The sequence below is a fragment of the Macaca nemestrina genome, chromosome 6 (genome assembly GCF_043159975.1).
Source record: "Macaca nemestrina isolate mMacNem1 chromosome 6, mMacNem.hap1, whole genome shotgun sequence".
Lineage (NCBI taxonomy): Eukaryota > Metazoa > Chordata > Mammalia > Primates > Cercopithecidae > Macaca > Macaca nemestrina.
In genome coordinates, this window is record NC_092130.1 from 71,412,027 (window position 1) to 71,432,624 (window position 20,598).

At 35.2% G+C, this 20,598-nt stretch overlaps 1 protein-coding gene across 18 annotated transcripts in view; it reads right to left on the bottom strand.

The window, feature by feature from the left end:
* Nucleotides 1–20,598, bottom strand: part of LOC105471095 (FER tyrosine kinase) — a 692,543-nt gene that overhangs the window by 157,280 nt on the left and 514,665 nt on the right. The gene's annotated exons all lie outside the window — the stretch shown is intronic.

The following is a 20,598-nucleotide window of genomic DNA, read 5'->3' on the forward strand; positions in this document are numbered from 1 at the left end:
TTTTTTTAAGAGCGAGGGTCTTGCCATCTTGTTCAAGCTGGTCTTGAACTCCTGGCCTCCAGCAATCCTCCCACCTCAGCCTCTGAGGAGGTGGGATTACAGACATGCACCATCACACCTTGCTCTCTGAAATCCTATCTTTACCGGAGTGCAAATCTCTCTCCTCTTTCTACCCTTATTCTAAGCCTCCTACATACATATTTGTAGGTAGAGTCCAAACTACTCACTGAATATAGAGAAAAATGTGTTTAAATTTCAGTATGTATAAAGTAGTTATACACACTTTAATAAAGAAGCAATGGGTAATTCTAATTTAACAATTAGGTAAGCTAAACAATAACCATGAGTTAGGTCGGTTAAACAAGTATTTAATATAATTTACAGATATTAACATTTGAGTTTTTAAAAATCATAGTTAATATTTAGTGTGAGTTTTCTTGTTACTGACCTTGTCCTGAACCTCTTATGTAATATTTTATAGTATATACCTATCTTCCACCACCTCTATTTATGTGACTTCTGACACGTAAGTATGTGTCTGGAACTTACCCTCACTTTTCATAGAGATTCACCGCTTGGAAGAAGTACTCCAATATACTCTAGCAGTTACATTATCTTCATTAATGTTCATATTCTTGAATTAAACTTAATACTACCAGCATAAAATAACTCTCCATTTTTTTCCAAAAATGCATGAGAATGCACCTAATATCTATTTCTAAATAGACACCTAAAGTTTTACCATATACAAAATAGAAATTATAATTATAAATAATGCTAGAAAACTGTTCCAATATCTCATAAAATATCTTCCAAAGGCAGTATTTTTATAAACAACAAATTGTGGAAATACTCAGGACACTTAAAAATTGCCTATAAAGCAAAACTTATGAAGTAAAATTCAATATTCTAATGTTATTTCTTAGAAATGATGAAATTTGGGGCCGGGTGTGGTGGCTCACACCTGTAATCCCAGTATTCTGGGAGGCCTGGGGGGACAGATCGCTCGAGTTCAGGAGTTTGAGACCAGCCTGGGCAACATGGTGAAACCCTGTGTCTACCAAAAATACAAAAAATTAGCCGGGCATGGTGGTGTGTGCCTGTAGTCCCAGATACTTAGAAGGCTGAGATGGGAGGATCACTTGAGCCTGGGAGGGGGACGCTGCAGTGAGCCGAGACTGCACCACTGCAATCCAGCCTAGGTGACACAGTGAGACCGCATCTCAAAAAATAAAAAATGTATATATATAAAAAGCAGTATTGATTAATTCACAAAGTGAATTAAAGGAAAAGTATTTCTCAAACACACTTGAGTTTAAACTTTGTAACTAAATCATCAGGTAATTTCCAAATTAGTTCCTTAGAGTGAATTTTTATATATCATTCTTCCTTACAGTTAAACACATCACAGTGAGTAAGAAACTGGTTTCATGGAAACTTCAAAGTTTATTCACTACATTCATTATAGCTGACAAACTTCAAACTCCTTCCATTCTAGCTCTGGGACTGCAAATAAAATTAATTGACCTGAGATTTACCTCTTTTTTTCCTTTTCTGAAAAGGATGCAAGTAAGAAATGGTATCATTAACTGGTAAACAGAAGAATGAAAACTAGAAATACACACCTGAGATACTGTTCAAACCCAGCCTGCTCCTACGATAACAATGACAATGAAATATAATGGTAGTCTTTGGGAAGAAGGAGGACTCCTGAAGAGAACAGGCAAGAGGTTGGGTTCAGCACACATACCACACACGAATGGGATCTCTATAGTCAAAGAAACTATCAGGAAAAGCTTTTTCCAGGACTCCATTTGAGATGCAATATAACATACAAAAAGATATAAAAAGTAGTCTGGAATATACAAGACAATGCCGACTTACTAAAAGATAGCCAAAACAGTGAAATAGCATGGTAGGCAAAGAATGGAAGCCTACAGATTAGCTCAGAGACTAGCTCCAAATACATCTTACTGTATATATGGTATATGCACATATATCATATGTACATGTGCATATTTCTGCACACTGTGCCAGAAATTTAAAGATATGTGAATTCAAAGTAAGTTAAACATGGTTCCTATTCTCAAGAGCTTTAATATAAGCATACGAAAAATTAAGAGGCTAAGAGAGAAGTATACACAGAATAGAGCTGGAACACTGAGATATAAGTGGCCACTATTATCAAGACAGTTAAAAAAGGCTATACTGAAGAGGTTGAAAGGTTTCTGAAATTTCTCAGAATACTTTTCTTTTGCTTCCTAAAAGCTACTCAACTAAGAAAACTCTAAAGTTCTTCTTTGGGTGTTGAGAAACACAATCTGGTGTCTGTGGAAAGAAAACACCTACTGCCATTCCTTGAGGACCTTGGAAGGAAAAAGAAATGATTAAACAGAATATGTGTTGAGTGAAAAAAATGAGGCACAGCGAGGAAATGTAAGTGTGGAAAGTGAAGGGTAGGAGTTGGGCAAGCATACCTGTGTAAAAGAAACACAGTTTCTTTTCTAACGTATGATTAGTGGTTGTCCAGGTTCCACCAACATTAGCTCTCCTCTTTCTAACATCCCTAAAGAGTTTATTTTTCTGCTTCACTGCCAACAAACTTTCTCTCAGTCTACCATGCAGCAGTCTCTCTGGCATAGCCCACAGAAGCCACTACTTCTATGGGACTCAATATTACAACGCTGGTAGAGAAGGGGTGTAAGTCTAGGAATATGAACCTGGAATTTTAAGATAGAACTGTCAGTATATAAGGATATATTCCATTAGACATGTAAAATCATAGTTATGCTCCATACATTGGATATGTTATCGATAAATTTAAGCATTGCTAGCACTGCTTCTCTAGGAAAGTTCATCTCCAAACAATTGAGTTAAAGATAGATTACACTCTGTTCAAAATGTCACTTCAAGTGTCACATGAGTAATGTAAGTGATGACAAAGGATTTCAGAGGCAAAGGAAGCCATATTGTGCTAGAAAAGTCAGAAGTCTCAAAGAATAGGCAGTATTTGAGATAAGTCTTGAACATGGATATGATTCTGATATGCTAAAAGGAGAAAATAACTCTGGCAAAAGCATAGAAGGAAGTAGAAATCTTCTAGATAGAGTGAATACACAAGAAGAGTGAAGGCAAAGAGTCCTTAAAGGGGAGCAATGCTCGGTGAAAAACTAGAAATGTACTTTCTAACCAGGCCATGGAGAGCAAGGAATCAAGCATACACTTAATCTTACAGACCAGAGGTCTCCAAATATTCTTTATTGTGTAACCCTTTACTTTTTTATAAAATGGTAGCATTTGTTCTACTATATAAATATATAATGTATATTATCCAGCATCCAAACAACAATTAAAATACTATAGTCATTGGACAAGTTCTAGAAGCATAATTCTCCCTGCTCCTTTCCACAGGAGAGTATTATAGCTATAAACCCTGGACATAATTCAAGAGGCAAACAAGGAACTCCGAAAGATGGTATGAGGAGGTTGAATTGGTTTGCAACTCCTGGAATGGGAGAACAGAATAGTGGCAGGATGTATTCCATCCTGCTGCCACAACAGAAGGCAGCTTGACGCCCAACATAGCCACAGAAGGCAGCTCAGGTAGGCCTATTCCTCCCCTGGATTATATGAGAGTCCTCAAAACGACCAAATGAGCCCAGTACCACCTGCAAGGGGATTGACTGGGAATCTAGCTAACACTAAGCAGCTAAGGGAAGACTCCTTTTCCCAGTTGGCCTAAGACTGCTCTGCCTCACCGAGAAATACTGGGATGGCCCAGAAGTAACAGGAAGACAGATCACAGCCAAATGAGCGACCAAGCCTAAGAGGCCTCTTTGTCTCTGTGGGCCTGTTATCTCACTCCCCAACTGAGAAATAACAAGGCAGCTCGGTTGCATTGGCAAGAAAAGCACTGCCACAAAATGAGAGCTATCCTGGGAAGTCTCTTTGTCTCCATGCACCAAGACTCCTATCACCCTTGCCAGAGACGACAGGGCAGCATGCCTAATGGGAGAAAGAATCCCACCACAATAAGGCCCCAGCCCAGGGAGTACTCTGTTCCCCACAGGCAGGAGAATTCTACCAAACAATCCCATCGGCCTAAGATGCCCTTCCCCAGTGAAACACCTGGCAGCCCAGACTTGAGGAATTCCTTATACTCCTAGAGGCAGCACTAAAATCAACAAGTTAGAAGGAAGCCCAGTGGCACCAGATAAACCAACAAAACAAAATAACACCAAAAAAACTCTAAAAATTGCACTGTCATTGAAACCATTTAAAGCAGGCCAGGCCCTACCTGTTAAACCTAAACAAGGTAACTACCTGCAAAAATGAAAGATTTAAATGGGACCCAAGATGTCCTAACATGGATTATCTGTCTAGGGTACAATTAAAAATCATCCATCATATCAAGAGCCAGGAAAATCACAATCTGAATGAAAAAAGATAAGTCACCCAACACTGGGATGGATCAGATGTTGGAATTATCTGATGAGGATTTTAAAGCTGCCAGAAAAATGCACAACACTTACAAATTCCTTTGAAAAATATGAAAACACATAGATTATCTCAGCCATAGAAACAGAAGTTATTAAAAAAGAATGAAATAGAAAGTATATAACTAAAATTACAAAGCAAATTTTAAAAACTCACTGAATGGGCTCAATAGTAAAGTGAAGATAAGAGAGGCTGATCACTGAACTTGAGGACAGATCAACAGATTACCCAGTTTGAACAACAAAGAGAAAATAGATTGGGTGAAAAAAAAAATGAACAGAACCTTAGGAACCTGTAAGACAAGCAATCCCACATTTGTATGATCTGAGATAAAAGGAGAGGAGAAAGAGTAAGGCTGAAAGAGTACTTAAACAAATAATGACCGAAACTTCTCAAATTTGGCAAAAGACACAAATCTACAAACAAGAAGCTAACAGGACCTGAAATAGGATAAACACAAATAAATTCAAGCCAAGATTCATCATAATCAACTTCTGACAATGAAAGACAAGGAGTCTTGAAAGCAGCCAGAGAGAAATGACTTTACCTACAGGGGATACCAATTCACAGAAAGCATACTTCTCTTCCGAAACCACATAGTTCAGTAGCACAGTATCTTTCTAGTGTTGAAAGGAAATAACTTTCAATTGTAAATAGTAAATGTGGTAAAACTATCTTTCAAGAATGAATGGAAAATAAGGCTGGGCACAGTGGCTCACCCTAGCACTTTGGGAGGCCGAGGCAGGAGGACTGCTTGGGGCCAGGAGATCAAAACCAGCTTGGGAAACAAAGTGGGACTCTGTCTCTAATTAAAAAAAAAAAAAAGAATGAAAAGAAAATAAACACATTTTCAGATTAAGAAAGCCTAAAAGGATGTAGGTAAAACCAAAACTAAACAGAGTTGTACCTTAACTTTCACAATAACCCTGTGTGAGGAAAGTTTAACAAAGTAGGTCTGTTTCATTAAGTTTCTGCATATCTCTATACTCTTGACAACCTTTGGTGAAACTGAGAACTAAACTACTGGAGTTCAAAAGTTACTAAGTAATGTTAGTCCATAATGATGGAAGTCATCACGGTCAAGAAGAACTAGATTGTTAGCATATTTAAAGCAAACATAAATATTCATTCTATACACATCGTGCCTGGTCTGGGGTCCTCACCACGGCTGGTCAAGTAACAGGTATGTGATCAGCCCCTGCTAAGAACTTTGGACTCCAAAACTCAAATGGAATTTCCTGAGCAATGGTATCACACATGGCCTTGCAGTTTGTAGACAGAAAGACTTACCCATAAAATTCCTGCTATAAATAGGGCAAGAAAACCTCTTTTGACCTAGCTTTTGCTGTTCCTACATGAGTGCTTTGCGACAATAAATCCTAGCCTTGAGTACAACTTTATACTAACTTAGGTGAGCCTTTCTAGTGAATCACTGAACTTGGGGGTGTTAGTGGGACCATCAAGCCAAGACTCTGAGGTTCTGAGAGACAGGCTACTCTGACAGCAAATGGCAGAAACAATGTTTGAACCCATATATGTCTGAATCTGAAGCTTATGTCCTTTATAACAAATTACACTGTTACCCAAAATAGAGTAATTTATTTAAAGCAATGCATACGACTCTTTCAAGTTCAGAGATAATGATGCAATCAATTTTAATTAATTGAAACACAGTGGGTTATAAATTCTATTTCAAGTTTCAAGTTCTAGTCCTATCAGATTTTTTTAACTTATGATTTACATACTTTGTTTCAAATTATTTCTACGCAAATCAATTATAGATTGCTCTTCATCCACTGCATTTATTAGATTACAATCTAAAGCTTTGCATTTTGCACATTCACAGTTTTTGTGTCAAAAAATAAAATCACAAAAAACTTTACAGTTGTAATCAAGTATGTCTTAACATAACTGGCAGAGTAATGAGTCAATTTTGTATAATCTTTATGTAATCTGTAACCTAAAAAAATAATGACTCAACTTCGGTCTGTACACCACTTATTTTAACTAGATAAATGACAAATATTCCATTTTCCCACAATAACTCTGTACCAAATTTTCTATAAAATATAAAATCGCTTAAAAATAAGGTTTCAACAAAATTAAGTCATTAATATAGTACTTTTAATGAAAACACTATGTTCTTGTAAATCCCACATCTTTATACAAGTAGATATAATAGTAAGCAAAAGCTACAAAAATAACTGAAAATAAAATCAAATTAGTTTTAAAATGTTAAAACCTAAATCTTAGAATTTTGCTTCACAAATGTAGTCATTTTAAATAAAGTGAACAAGCAGCAAATAAGCAACATCTCCTTTGTTCACCTACTGAAGACAACCAGCAGTCTGCCCAGGCTGCAGGAAACTAATTGTGCTTCTTGATGGATTGCTACAGAGTACAGATGGTCATTATTTATTATGTCAATCAACCCCTGCCAAATCCCTTTGGATGGCTGTACCATTTCTTCCTAAAGTTATCCTTTAAGGGGCATAGGGACTTATTTGAAATTCGATCTCAAGTAGGTAAGTCAGAGTGATTAGAAGTGATTAGAAGTGTGACTTAAATTCCCTTTGATTCACAGTTCTCCAGAAAGAATGCCCACCAAAAGAAAATATTAATAGTAAAGAACAATCTTATTCTATTCCTGTATATCTTCCCAACGTTCAAAACTGAAATAGAAGTGCTTGCTTCCACAAGACTGAAGTTATATTTTTAATTCAACATTTTCATTTTTAAACCATTGTTTTTGATAAATAATTCTACCTTAAATACAGGAGAATTCACCAATACAGTAATACAATCTATTTCTCAGCAACAGCCAATGTAGTGAAGGTTCAACATGAGGATTTAGTTACCAAAAATATTGGAAATATAAGCTTTGTCCATCCCCTGGTCAAAGGTATAGTAGTAATCATCTAGTGTAATAGTTTGAAAGAAAGGAAAAAAAGGCAAAATTTAAATACAGACTTTAAAAATTATCTCACTACAAAGACTTAATACCTGTAGCAGATGAATTTCTAAACATATTGACAATATGATATTTTGGAGCTAACACACAAAGACCAACATATCATCCTCAGAATAATCAACAAAATGTCACAATACATAAGATGATTCTCAGAGATTTTTCTACTATTCATACTGAAAAATATTTGCTATCTCTGTTTTTCTTTTATATGCAAGTTTTCAGTCAGCCTGCTTCATTATCTTCCTAGCTGGCTCAGCACATTTATTTCACTCAAAGTCTCAGCCATAGAACCTTTTATAATCCAAAAATTATTCAGAATTTGATCAGCTTTGTCATTAAAGTTATCAGGGTTGCTTTAGAGGGGAAAAAAAAAAAAACTCATTGAAAAGTATGCAAAGTAGTTGCCCATCTGGAATCTATCTAAGAAGCTTTTAATAACTGAGTATTTGTTTAAATGTTCTATAAATTCATTCTAAATAATTCAAAAGTACTTTCTTCCCAAATGGTTCCTATTTAGGAAACACACACATTATTACCTTAGAAAATATTTCATTATATTTGCAAGCTACATAAAATAGTTTTTGTATGTACATAATTTATTTTATCCTATCATCCTAGAAACGATTTTTATTGTTCTTATTTTTAATGTATGTCTATGCAATTTCCCTACTTATGAATAAACTTGTTTATTATAGGATAGTATTAATTTATTATAGGATAGTATTAATTGAACAAAAGGCTGTATAATTTTCTGTACATATATGAATATTTTCTAACTCATTTTCATTCATCTCAACTTTAGAATGTCTCATTTTTCTTGACTAAAAAACTTTCAGAGCCAACAGTTATGCCCTCCAAAGGAAGCAACGCAGGTGATAATAAGTGAAAAAATGCTGATACGGACCCTTTCCAGGTTCTGGCAACTGAGTGATTAAACATAGGTAGCTAGAAAACATGTAGGTTCAACACAGTCTATCAAATTCCTACAAGAAACATCTTATTATTCACCTCTAAATACTATGTCATAGATTTATCCCTTGTGCTGATGAATTATTTAACAAACATGATGTGAAAGGCACAGGGGCTCATTAAAATGAAAGCAAAATACAGTTTCTGCTCTCAGGAGTTTATTATCCAGCGAGAATAGGAAAAAGAAAGGGGGATTAGACAGTACCTCCATCTTCAAAGAGCAAAAAAGATGAGACTCCTGACTTTTTCCTTTCATTCTTTAGTATCTACCCACCGTCCTCCATACCTCACACACTGGCCATTATGAAGAGAGGGTCTCTATCAGATGGGCTTGGCACTGTCCCCAGTGGCTACCAGAAAAGAAGAGACCTGCCTGTGAGTTAAAGTGAATCAGGATCTTGCTCCCAGGGACCTCTCTCCACTGCTTTCTTTCGTTCTCTTTCCATTCCACTCTGCATAGGGTGGCAGTCTTACGAGGAAGAGATATGCAAGGCAAGAAGTGACCCTTGTCCAGGCTTCAAGGAATACACAGTGGTGTCATTTTGTTGGGCTACTGGAACCTGACACTGGCGTCTGAGGGGTATTATGTACTGTTCCACTGAGTTTATCAGAATCCTCTTCAATAGCATCAAAGGCTAAGGAAACTACAATGATCTATAGCACTGCAGAAATAGTCTTCTGTTCTACGTATTTGTTAAGAGACTAGGCTATGGAGTCAAACTACTTGGGCTTTAAATATGGCTGTTCTGCACTAGCTGTGTAACTTTCAGCAACATGGCCTCTTTCAGTCTCAGCTTCCTTATCTGCAAAATAAAGATAAAACGAGAAGCTACTATATAAGGTGGCTCTAAATATTAAATGAGATCTTAATAAAGTACTCGGTCAGTGCCTAACATATAATAAGTGCTTAATAAACATTAACCATTGTTCCTCTTACTCAAGAACCCTCAGATCTTTGGGGGAAAGGGGAGTTAATCATCTCTCATACTGGTCTACTCCTAGCACCTTGTCTTTCCTTTTAAGCAAACCACAACTGCTCATTCATTCATCCATTCAACAAGTATTTACTGAATATCTATCAAGTGACAGGCAGTGTGCTAGGCACTGGCTAGATAGGGTGAGTGAAACAATGTCCCTCTTCATGAAGAGAAGAAAAAGCAAAAATGTTTGCAAATTAAAAAAAAAAAAAAGTTATAGAAAAAAAAAAACACAAACAATACTGAGATAGAGAATAAAAATGGAGATAAGAGAACCATTTAGATAGACTGGTAGTTAAGCTGAGACTGAAACCAGGCAGAGGTAGGAAAGAATACTGCCGACAAAAGGCACAGCTGGAACTAAGGCTCTGAGACATAAGAAACATGTGGTATGTTCAAGAAACAAAAGGAGAGTCCACATTGTTCCCCTGAGTTCAACTTGGACGTATCCAAGTGCCTACTTGAAATCTCCACTCAATTGTCTAAGTATCTCAACTAACCATGTTCACAATAGAACTCTCAATTCCTATCTCCCTAAAAAATTGTGTTTTTCTCAAAGCATTCTCTATTTCAATAAATGTAACTACTATTCACCCAGGTTCTCAACCCAAAAATCTTAATCATTCTTGATTATTTTCCCTGCCTCATTCTCCACACACAATACATCAGGGAAAATGTTAGAACTACTTGCAAAACATCACTCAACACATACACTTTCTGTCTATCTCTACTCCTACCAGTTAAGACCAAGCAAACATCATTTCCTTCCACGGATCGCTATAATAGTTCTTTTACCTGATTTCATGCTTCTATCCTCCTTTTACATATGTTTTACACATAAGAAAAGAGATGTGGTTTCTTTAAAAAGATATAATTAAGAACCTGCTATTCTCCTTAAATCCTTCCAATAGTGCCCCACTGCTCTTAGATTAAAAACCAAGCTATTATCTACAGCATAATAGGGCATAGTCTAGTCCCTGCAGATCTCTACCTTACGTTATTTCATTCCTTCCTCTGAGAACCTCTTTTGATTCTTTTTTTTTTTTTTTTTTTTTTTTTGAGACAGAGTCTTGCTCTGTCGCCCAGGCTGGGGTGCAGTGGCCGGATCTCAGCTCACTGCAAGCTCCGCCTCCCGGGTTTAGACCATTCTCCTGCCTCAGCCTCCCGAGTAGCTGGGACTACAGGCGCCCGCCACCTCGCCCGGCTAGTTTTTTGTATTTTTTAGTAGAGACGGGGTTTCACCGTGTTAGCCAGGATGGTCTCGATCTCCTGACCTCGTGATCCGCCCGTCTCGGCCTCCCAAAGTGCTGGGATTACAGGCTTGAGCCACCGCGCCCGGCCCCTCTTTTGATTCTTTATGCAGATGAAGCATCTGGTTATTGTTGATGATGATCCTCTATACATTTGTATGACATAGTTACTCTAGCTTGAATATCCGCTAGTTAGAACTTATTTGTTTTCCTCTACAAGTTCATGTTTCAGGTCTTGACTTGAATTATATATCCTCAGAGAAACTTTATCTGACCATCCTATCTAAAGTGACCTTCACAAGATAATAATATATTTCTATATATTATGTCATTAGCCTTTGTGGGGCCCAATGTCACATGTCTAAATATGTAAAACTTTCATGTCAAGTTAACAAATTATTAAACATGACATGTTCTATTCCATTACTTTGACAAATATACCTCCCTAATAACCTGGAAAGTCAAATATTCACTTAAAGACTTCTGCACTAGAACATGGCAGTATAGGAGAAGCCTCCCCAGGTCCTACACTGCAAGCCTACTAATCTCTCTTCCCATTCCTGGTTCCTTTATGCTCCTCATGCAGCCTAGTATGTGGTATCTCTAGATTCTCCTTCCTACAAGTCCAATCTGCATCCATGTGTTCCTCAAATCTATCGGCCACCCTTCCTGTGGTCTACCCTTGAGACAATGGACTTGGGTCATTAGCTTGGGCGGGACACGGAAGTGGGTTCAGGGTCGCTGGAACAGGAAATATGAAGATCTACAGACTCTGAGGTAGAATGCATGGACTGTGTTTGGGCACATATTCTGGGTACTTCAAACTGTAGGGAGGGTGCAAGTCGTAGACTGCCAAAATGGAGCCAGAGATGTAGCCCTCCTTTTGGATCTAAGGACATTATTACTTTGCTTGTTTCCTTTTAAGCATGATGAACCTATAATTATCTTATAAATTATTTGTTTACCTTTATCTTCTCCCTCTAAAAGGTAAGCTGCATACCTACAGGGGCTTTATCTGTCAAGAATGCTTAGTATACAGCAGGTATTTTTTGGATTTTACTTGTTATAGTAATGTAACATGAAAAAACAACAACTTTTAGGAATAAAATGCACACATTTCACAAGGTCATGTTTCATAAATATCTGTCAAATCTAAGAAAGCTTGTCTTTTTTGCTTTTCAATTAATCTTATTCATAAAAGACATATAGTTTAGTAGAAAATTATCTTATAGTAATGAGATGGGATATATGTTATTTATCCTAAAGCTTTAGTAATGTTATAAAGTATTAGGATAACCACTAAGAATCCTTCATTATAAACTAAAAGCTGGCAGATAAGAAAAAAATTGGTGAAGAAAGTTTCCTTTTAGGAAAAACACTTTTATTCTAATAGATTCTAGTATTCAGAATATCCCTCTAGCAAATGTTGTTAGAATACTAAAAATGAAAAAAGCGATTCCCACTTGTGAGTTTACAATCCATTAAATGACTTGATAATTAAGTATACTCTTACATAATGCACATGCATTTTTAAAAATAATGTATGTAGAAGTTTGATTTCAACACTAAAAGAAGCATCCAGAAATACTTCACACAGGGAACTCAACATTATAGTCCCTGATCTCACTCTTATTCAGGTCAAATAAATCTTAACAGGCCTACAATTAGTAAAAATTTAAATTTTACTATGCTCCTGCACACTTGCTAAAATCTAAGTTCATTAATTAAAATGGTAGCAGGATAACATTGAGTACAGCAAATATATGTATTATATATATTAGCCTTTTTAGATCTGATCATGAGGTGGGTGTGAAGTATTTTGGCATTTCTGATAACAGATGTGTAAAGTAGCTACACTGAAATCATTCTACTTAATATGAAGCAAAACAATTAAAATAACTTGAATTTAAAGGAGAATAAAGGTAAAATGGTTCCTTAACTCCTGGTTATAAGTGTACCAACAACATGCTGGTCTTTATGTTTTGAGTGTTAAAAACAAACAAACAAACATTTCATTCAAATTAGTCACAAATCAAACAGGACCATTTAGAAAATTTCAAAATGATTGAGATAATTATTTCACTACAGTTCTTCAATAATTAAAATAAACAAAAATTCATCAGTACAAGGCCTTTTGTTTGGCAAAGTGGCTGAAAACCAATTTTGAGGTCTTTTGCCTTTTTTACAGTGTTCATAAAAGGCAGAGTGCTTCCGGATATAAAAACAAAGTCATAAGGCAAAGCTCTGCAGCAAAGTGTGTGCCAAAAGTTCACAAGAGGATATATAATAGCTGGATAAAACATAATTAATCTTTGTTATCCATCAATTTCTCTAACTAGGAAAGATTTCCAGCAAGCCAAGTTTGTAACCAAAAATTCCAAGTCATACAGAAGGAAATTGAGATCTAAATGTAGCTATAATAATACTGACTTATTTTTTTCCTCTATCTAACATGTTAATGATCTGAAGGAATATTTCTTTTTATTAAATAACAAAGAATGAAATAGATGTTATTTGTTCAGTTCTAAGTTGATTTTTGGAAGATTTAAAAAAGAGAGAGAAATTTTGATCTTATTTCTAGAACTGTGGTAGAGACTAGTGAGATGGGCCAAATTTATGCTTTACTGTATATGACTATAAAGTAATATTACTGATTTGTTAAAAGCATAATTTCAAAGTATGCTTATTCTAAAAATGCTGATCTTGCTCAAGGCAACATGTTTTAAGACTGATTTTAACATTAATTTCCAAATGCAGGAAATTGGAAATTCATACTTTAAACTACCTTTAGACAATTTAAGAATATTTCTAATGTCTGCAGATTATCAATGTACATACAATTAATTTTCAGAAAGCCAATCATTAAGAGTCAAATCTGGTGGGCGTGTTAGGAGGTCAAACTTGGTGAAAAACAGTTGCACTGCAAAGCAGTAAGACACATTTTACTTTGGATTAAAAGTTACCTTGAAGTAAATTCTAAAAGAAGCAAATTGCAATGTACATTAGGAAAAGGCAGCACTGCTACAATTTGTTTTTTTCTCCAAGGCGATTTTGGTGATAATGTTTGTATTGTTACCATCAGCATTTTAAAATCAGTCATAAAACATTTTTATATATAAATATATCTACAGATATATAAAGAAATATAGGTTAAATTTGGAAAGTAAAAGGTTATCCTCAGGTGTGTGACTCACTTCTTCCCTGGGGTTGCAGGGAAAAATGCCAGAAGAAATGAATGACCTCCACCAGATCTCTTTATAAAGTTATTAAAATTGTTTTTCAAACTTTAGCCTGCATCAGAATCATCTGGAGAGCTTGTAAAACATGACTGCTGTCTGTCTCATCCTCAAAATTTCTGATTCAGTAGGCCTGGCATAGGGCCCAATAATTTGTATTTTTAATAAGTTCCCTCATGATATTGATACACTGGTCTGGTGATCACACTTTGACAATATTAATAATGATACTTTGACCAGATACTGGTTTGGTAATCATACTTTGACAGTGCTAATAATGATACTAACAATGACCACACTTTGACAATACTAACAATGATACTTTTGTATTTACTTGAGAGAAAGTTATTAGTAAGGACCTATCTATTACATAAAATGTTTTCAGCTGGATATATTAGTGGTCTTCTAGACTGCTACTGTAAATAAACCTACAATTTAAAATTTTATGAGGGCATGGCTAGTTAGAGAATATGACATAATCACATAAGAATTTTTCTTTTAATGAAATTAATGGAGTATAAAACTAAAGCGTTCCAAAACCAAAATAGCATACACTGGAGCCCATCTGTTAATCCAAAACCAAAATCTAATCAAATGTGGATAAAGGGACATTTTTTGAAGCTGTCTACGATACATTCAAACTCCTCTGGAAAGAAATATTATACTTGTATCTGGTTTCTGCTTGTATCTTTTCAATTATTAGGACATTATGGTGTTAGATAATATCTATGATTCACATGAATCAGCTTTGACAATTCAATCTTTTTTGTTACATAAGTGAACTGTCAAAGTCATATGGCTCAACAGCAGTACTACCCACAGTAATTATGGTTTCCTATTCTGTTTTACATTTTCCTCTAATATTTGTCCAAACAAGGACCTGGGAAAAAACATCCAGAAAACAATGTGGGTGAAATCCAACTCTACTACTTAAGTCCCTTCTAAAGGTTCATATTTTGCTTACAGAACTTGATGAATTCTTAATGTTGTGGGAAATAATTATTATATCTATGCCATTTTAGATGGTTTTTATATGCCAAACACTGTAATGTTTACATATATACAATTCAAAGGATTATATGATTCCATTAACATCTACACAAACCTACAATACAACCACAACTTACAGATAAGGAAATGGAAGCTCAGATTGATAAAGTAATTTAACCATTCTACATATCCACTATTGTGGGACAAGTCTTTGATACTAAATCTGTATTCTTCACCACCAAACCATACAGAAAATTGTGAAAAGGTAAATTAAAATGAAAATAAGGGTGTAAAAACCTTGCTTATCTAAGGTTTTCTACATGTGTAGTCCCAATGGTAGGGTATCAATTATTTTAACTTCATATTAAAGCCATATTGAATTACTGATTGGTTATCAGTCATAAATCTTTATATAATCAATTATCAGAAGACAATATATTTCTAAGTGGGCAGGATAAAGCAAAACCACTCAATGACTATCACTGATATTCATACCTTCTAGTCAGTGTTAAGTAATTTTCATGGAAAATTTGTGGACTTTTAAAATTATTTCAGCCTGTTTGTCTCAGTCTCATTTTTTCATTTTTATGTCTCCAATTCAATGAAAATGTATTAAGAAGTAAAAAAATCCAAAATATTAAGTCATTTGACTAGGCATTAAACTAAAACAGAGAGGAGACAATAGGTTGACCACACATACATGATGCTTTCTTTCCCTACTAAGTAAGATGTCAGAAAATCGGGGTTTTTAAAAAGAGAATCTATAGAGAAAACGAAAACAAAGGGTTACTGTAAAGGTCCCAACAGTCAAGTATGTGATCATAGATGGAGGCTGTCAGGGAAAGAAAAGGGTAGTGACTCTCTACAATGCATTAGTTCTCATAGTTGAGGGAAAACTAGCAGGTTTTGTGAATTTCTTGGATAATGGTGATTTAAGTATTCACATTTCTAAGCTGAGTTGTTGGATTTGGTCTCAAAGACTTACATTTTACCTTAAAACAAATAAATAAATTAAATAACTACAATAACATTTAAGACCAATGATGATATATACCCTCTAAAACTAGTCAACAAAATAAAAGCAAAATGAATTTTATTTTGATTTGGACCCAAGCTAAAAGAATTAAAATTTATCATATGCAAGTAAGTTCTCCTTATGAATTACATTATTTCAAGACAAAGGGTCCAACAATGAATAACAAAGAGTGTGAATATACAAGACTTATTTATAAGGCATGAAAATCTTACTATGTCATTTGGGTATTTCTGCAGCAATCATGAACAGAGGACATCATATTCAACATTTTGCTTCAAAACAGTCCAACGCAATTCTTAAAAAAAATGCTTTGTATTTGTAATGTATGAAATAAAATACTTTAAACTCTACAATAACCATCTTGTATTTTCTAATAATTTTTGATTTGTAAAATATATAACATATCTTTTTGAAAAATTTGAACAAAGCTAGGGATATTTTTCTTTCTAAGCCATTCATTGGCCCTGCAATCCCTCTCAAGCTCACATTTCAAAAGACAACATAAAATAACTGTCTCATTTCAGTAAAAAGCCTATAATATTAAAATTCCTAAAATAACTATGCAATAGAAATAAGAAAACAGCATGTTTATTACATGGTATATTGGTCAGCTTAGGCTGCCATAACAAAATATCATAGATTGGGTAGCATAAACAACAGAATCTGATGAGGGCTTTCTCACTGGATTGCAAACTACCTTCTTCCCACTGTCCTCAATTGTCTTTCCTAGGCATATTCACAGGTAGAGATAGGTATCTCTTCCTCTTCTAAGACCACAAAACCTATTGAATTGGCAGGCCATCCTTATAAACTTATTTAACCTTAATTACCTCCTAAAAGCCCTACCTGCAAATAAAGACATGTTGGTGGTTCAACATATGAATCTGGGAGGAACATAATTCTATGCATAGCACATAATAAAAATCTAGAATAATAGTATGGAAAAAATGTATATTCAAATAAAGAATAGATTCTAAACATTGACTAAGTATACACATACACATTTCAAAGTTGTGCTATTGCTTTGCAACAAAAGCTTTTTGTCTGAGAAGCGACCTACGATGAAGTCATCTGATTTACATTTGCGGTCGTGGCTTTACCAGTGATAAGAGAAAGCTGGTCTGATGTCATCAGAGACACCAAAAAAGTACACAAGTGTGTATGGATTGCTGTTGTCCTTGGTTAAAGTGAAGCCAGTTTTCTACACACACTGCTTGCAACTTCACTTTGCTTCACAGGAGTTGCTCAATCCTCTTGTCTTTATTCATATTCAACAAAAGTCCAAATCAGAGTGGCTGATACACAGTGAATTTTTAATCAACAAAGACAATCTTGAACTTTTCAGAAACTAATCCTCCAGTGTTCTGTCACCTGGCCTTGTCATCTTCAAGCTTATCATCAGCCTATAGAACTGGGATGGATAAAGTCCAAAATTAACAATATATTGTATACTCCCCTACACAGGGTGCCTGGGAATACACAAAGATCTCATAGAAACACATACTGACAGGGCTATAACATTAGCATGTAATTATAATCTCTGGATACTGAAGAAGTGCACAACTTAGGTCAGATAAAGAGGGAAAAAGTCACCCAGAAAAGGGCATTCTCAGCTCCTGGTGCCTTTGTTCTCTTTGCTCACTAATAGTAATCCTTAAACTAAATGTGACCCAGTCCTCCTAGAGGAGCAAAGGAAATGCAAATAATCACCCCCATTCAGGAGCATCCAAAGCCACGGAAGGTAAATCTGAGATGCAATATGACATAGTGATTCAAACATTAAAGACATTTTTGGAAGTATGGAGGGGAACGAGGAGGTGGAAAAAGGCACATGATGCTGACAACAAAGAAAAAAGCCAATTTCTAAATGACAGCAACTCATTCAAAACTAAAATTTAAGTGAAAAAAAGGCTGAATTTATAGTAAGAAAATCATATTTCTGAATTAAAATATAGGGTTGCTCATGATCCCATTTCATTTTGAATCACCATATATAATGCTGTCTCCTGCTTTCCCCAGGCATGATGTGCTGATCCTGCTCTAGTGCTTCCACAGTTCTGTTCATGCTTATGTCACCCGTCAGCTTGGATTATACTGATCCGTTTACCTGTCAGGCTCCACTGGCAGACTGGAAGCTCTCTGAGGGAAAAGACTACGTCTCAGTCACCAGTATAGCTCCAGAGTCTATCAAGAAGCTGTCACAAAATGGGCATTCAATTAATGTGGCATGAAGGAAGGAATGAATATATGCTCGCTCCAATTACTATTTTTTTAAAAAGTCAAACATTTGCTTCTCTGCATCTTAACCATTTTTAATTTATCTAAAAGTCAATTTTAAAGAAAGTATTATTTGATGCCAAGAACTGGTATTTCAACTTTTACTACAAAAGAAACCGATACAGCACAATTTTAAGAAGTGCTGAACAGCAAAAACAAAATGGAATGATACCACTGTGATAACTGCAAAGGGGCTAGCAGATGTTGCTTTAATAAAAAAGCCATATTACTATGTGCTAGAAACAAGGAGCTTATCAAATCATACATATACAAAAAAATCAAGATGTATGTAACTGTCACACACAAAAACAACTTTTTTCTATAACTAGATTGAGTCTGAAATTATTTCTGAAGAGACAAATTCCATACTTTCAAATTAACACCTACAGAGACATTTAGAACAAAACAGTCTTTTAAAAAAATCAACATTAAGAAGATAACTTTAAAAGCAAAGATAACACTAAAGCCAAAATGCATTTAACACTTCATCATTATTCTAGTAACAGGTATTTCCACACCACACGTTCAGCCAAGGGAGAAATAAGTGAGTTAAATATTCAAGGAGAATCTTTACTTCCAATGTCCCTTGCTTTTGTCATTTTAAGTCTATCAAGTGTGATTTTGGTAGTTTTTAATTTTTATTTCATTATTCATCATATTGTCAGAGTTTTCCAGTATTTATATATAGTCATTTATTTTTTTTTCTCTATTCCATTTTGGCAAAAGCAAAAGGGAAAAAAGACACTTCATAATTTACAAGAAACTGTAATTAGCAGTTTTTCTGAGCCACACCTCCACATTCACTTAATGTCCTATCAAGACAAAATATTTCTTTGAACAAAACTCTCCAATATCAAGCTCTACAAATACTGCTGATGTAGTGCCATCACAATGACACCACACAGGTCTCAAACTTTTGGAAAGGTTTTATGGAATCATATTACATGAATGAAAGTTATTGATTTAAAAATAAAAGCTTTTACTTTGAAACAAATCAATAAAAGGTGGGAGGGAGGCAAGAATAAATACCTCTTTAAAATGACCAAATCAGTACTGGAATTTCATATTTAGCTTCAAAATAAGTACATAAAACTTTAATTGTGACACATGAAACTTGCCATCAATTGAAGGCAATGTTGCTACCCCTCCCATGAAAAACATACTAAATAAGCAACTCACCAATTCTCCACAATTGCTGCTCTACATTTAATCACTGAACCGGCTGAGTTGTATTGATCTATGTGAACATTATCTCTAGAGTAATCATGATCTTTACTAAATTTGCTAAGCATTTTAAGCAAATCTATAACATGGCTGGCATATGTGAATACATAGTCTACCTGCAAGAAGGTTACAATCACACACCTCTTCACAATAAGTAAAAACAAGAAAGGAACTAAGTGTGGAGCACCAAAGAGTGTGGAGAATGCAGAGAAGAGATGGTTACTTTGATCAAAGACAGAGGGCTAAGGATGGCTGCACAGTAGAGAAGCAGGCTCTGCTGGGGAGAAAAGGGAAGAGCAAGAGGGCAATAGTTCAGGTAAAGAAAACAGCATGAGCAAAGTAACTGAAGCATGAGTGTTCATAGTGGCTGTTAGAAAGAGAGGCTAAAGAAGGGATCAATTGGAATTAGGTAAACTAGTTACACTAGATTTCCACAATCAAAGAAAATTGTATCAGCTCGCTATTGTTTTGGAGGTCTTTTGTCCCAAAGGGAAGAAAAGGGGGGCGGGGGGGGAAAGAAAAAAAAAAGAAAGAGGAAGCAGCCCTGAATCTGTGCAGGTCTGTAGATTTACTGGGTTCGATTTAATTTGAAATGAGAGCAAAAAGATGAAATTGCCCTGAATGCATGCAGGCAGAATTATATTCAAAAAAATAAAAGCAAGATAAAGCCCTGCTAAGAATATAAACATGCAAAAAAAGGAGAAAACAATGCCTTGTGAGAGAAGGATAACCACGGGAGGTTAGGGGAAAACTCAGAGTCTAGTTCATTAAGTCCAAGAAGTTAAAGAAAACATCACAAATGGAGTGCTAATAACAAGAAAGGGATAATAATAATAAAAAAAGAAGTGAGGTAGAAAGGTAACTGGGTGAGACAAGAAACAAATTCCAGTTAACGTACTGAAAACAAAGACAATACCAGAAAGTACCTTATCTCACTAATTCTTTGTCTACAATTAATTTTCTCCTTTGATGTTAAACATTAGAGGTCCTCCTTTCTTTGTGCATACATTTTGCTGTATCCATCTCTAATTTTTAGCCTGCTGATATTTACGTCTTCTCATCATCTCACTGAATTTTGTTTCTTGTCCCACTTTATAAGTCTTAGAATAATTTCTAATACTATGCATCAAAAGAAGCTAATTATATAATTTGAAAAAAACAGATAAAAACA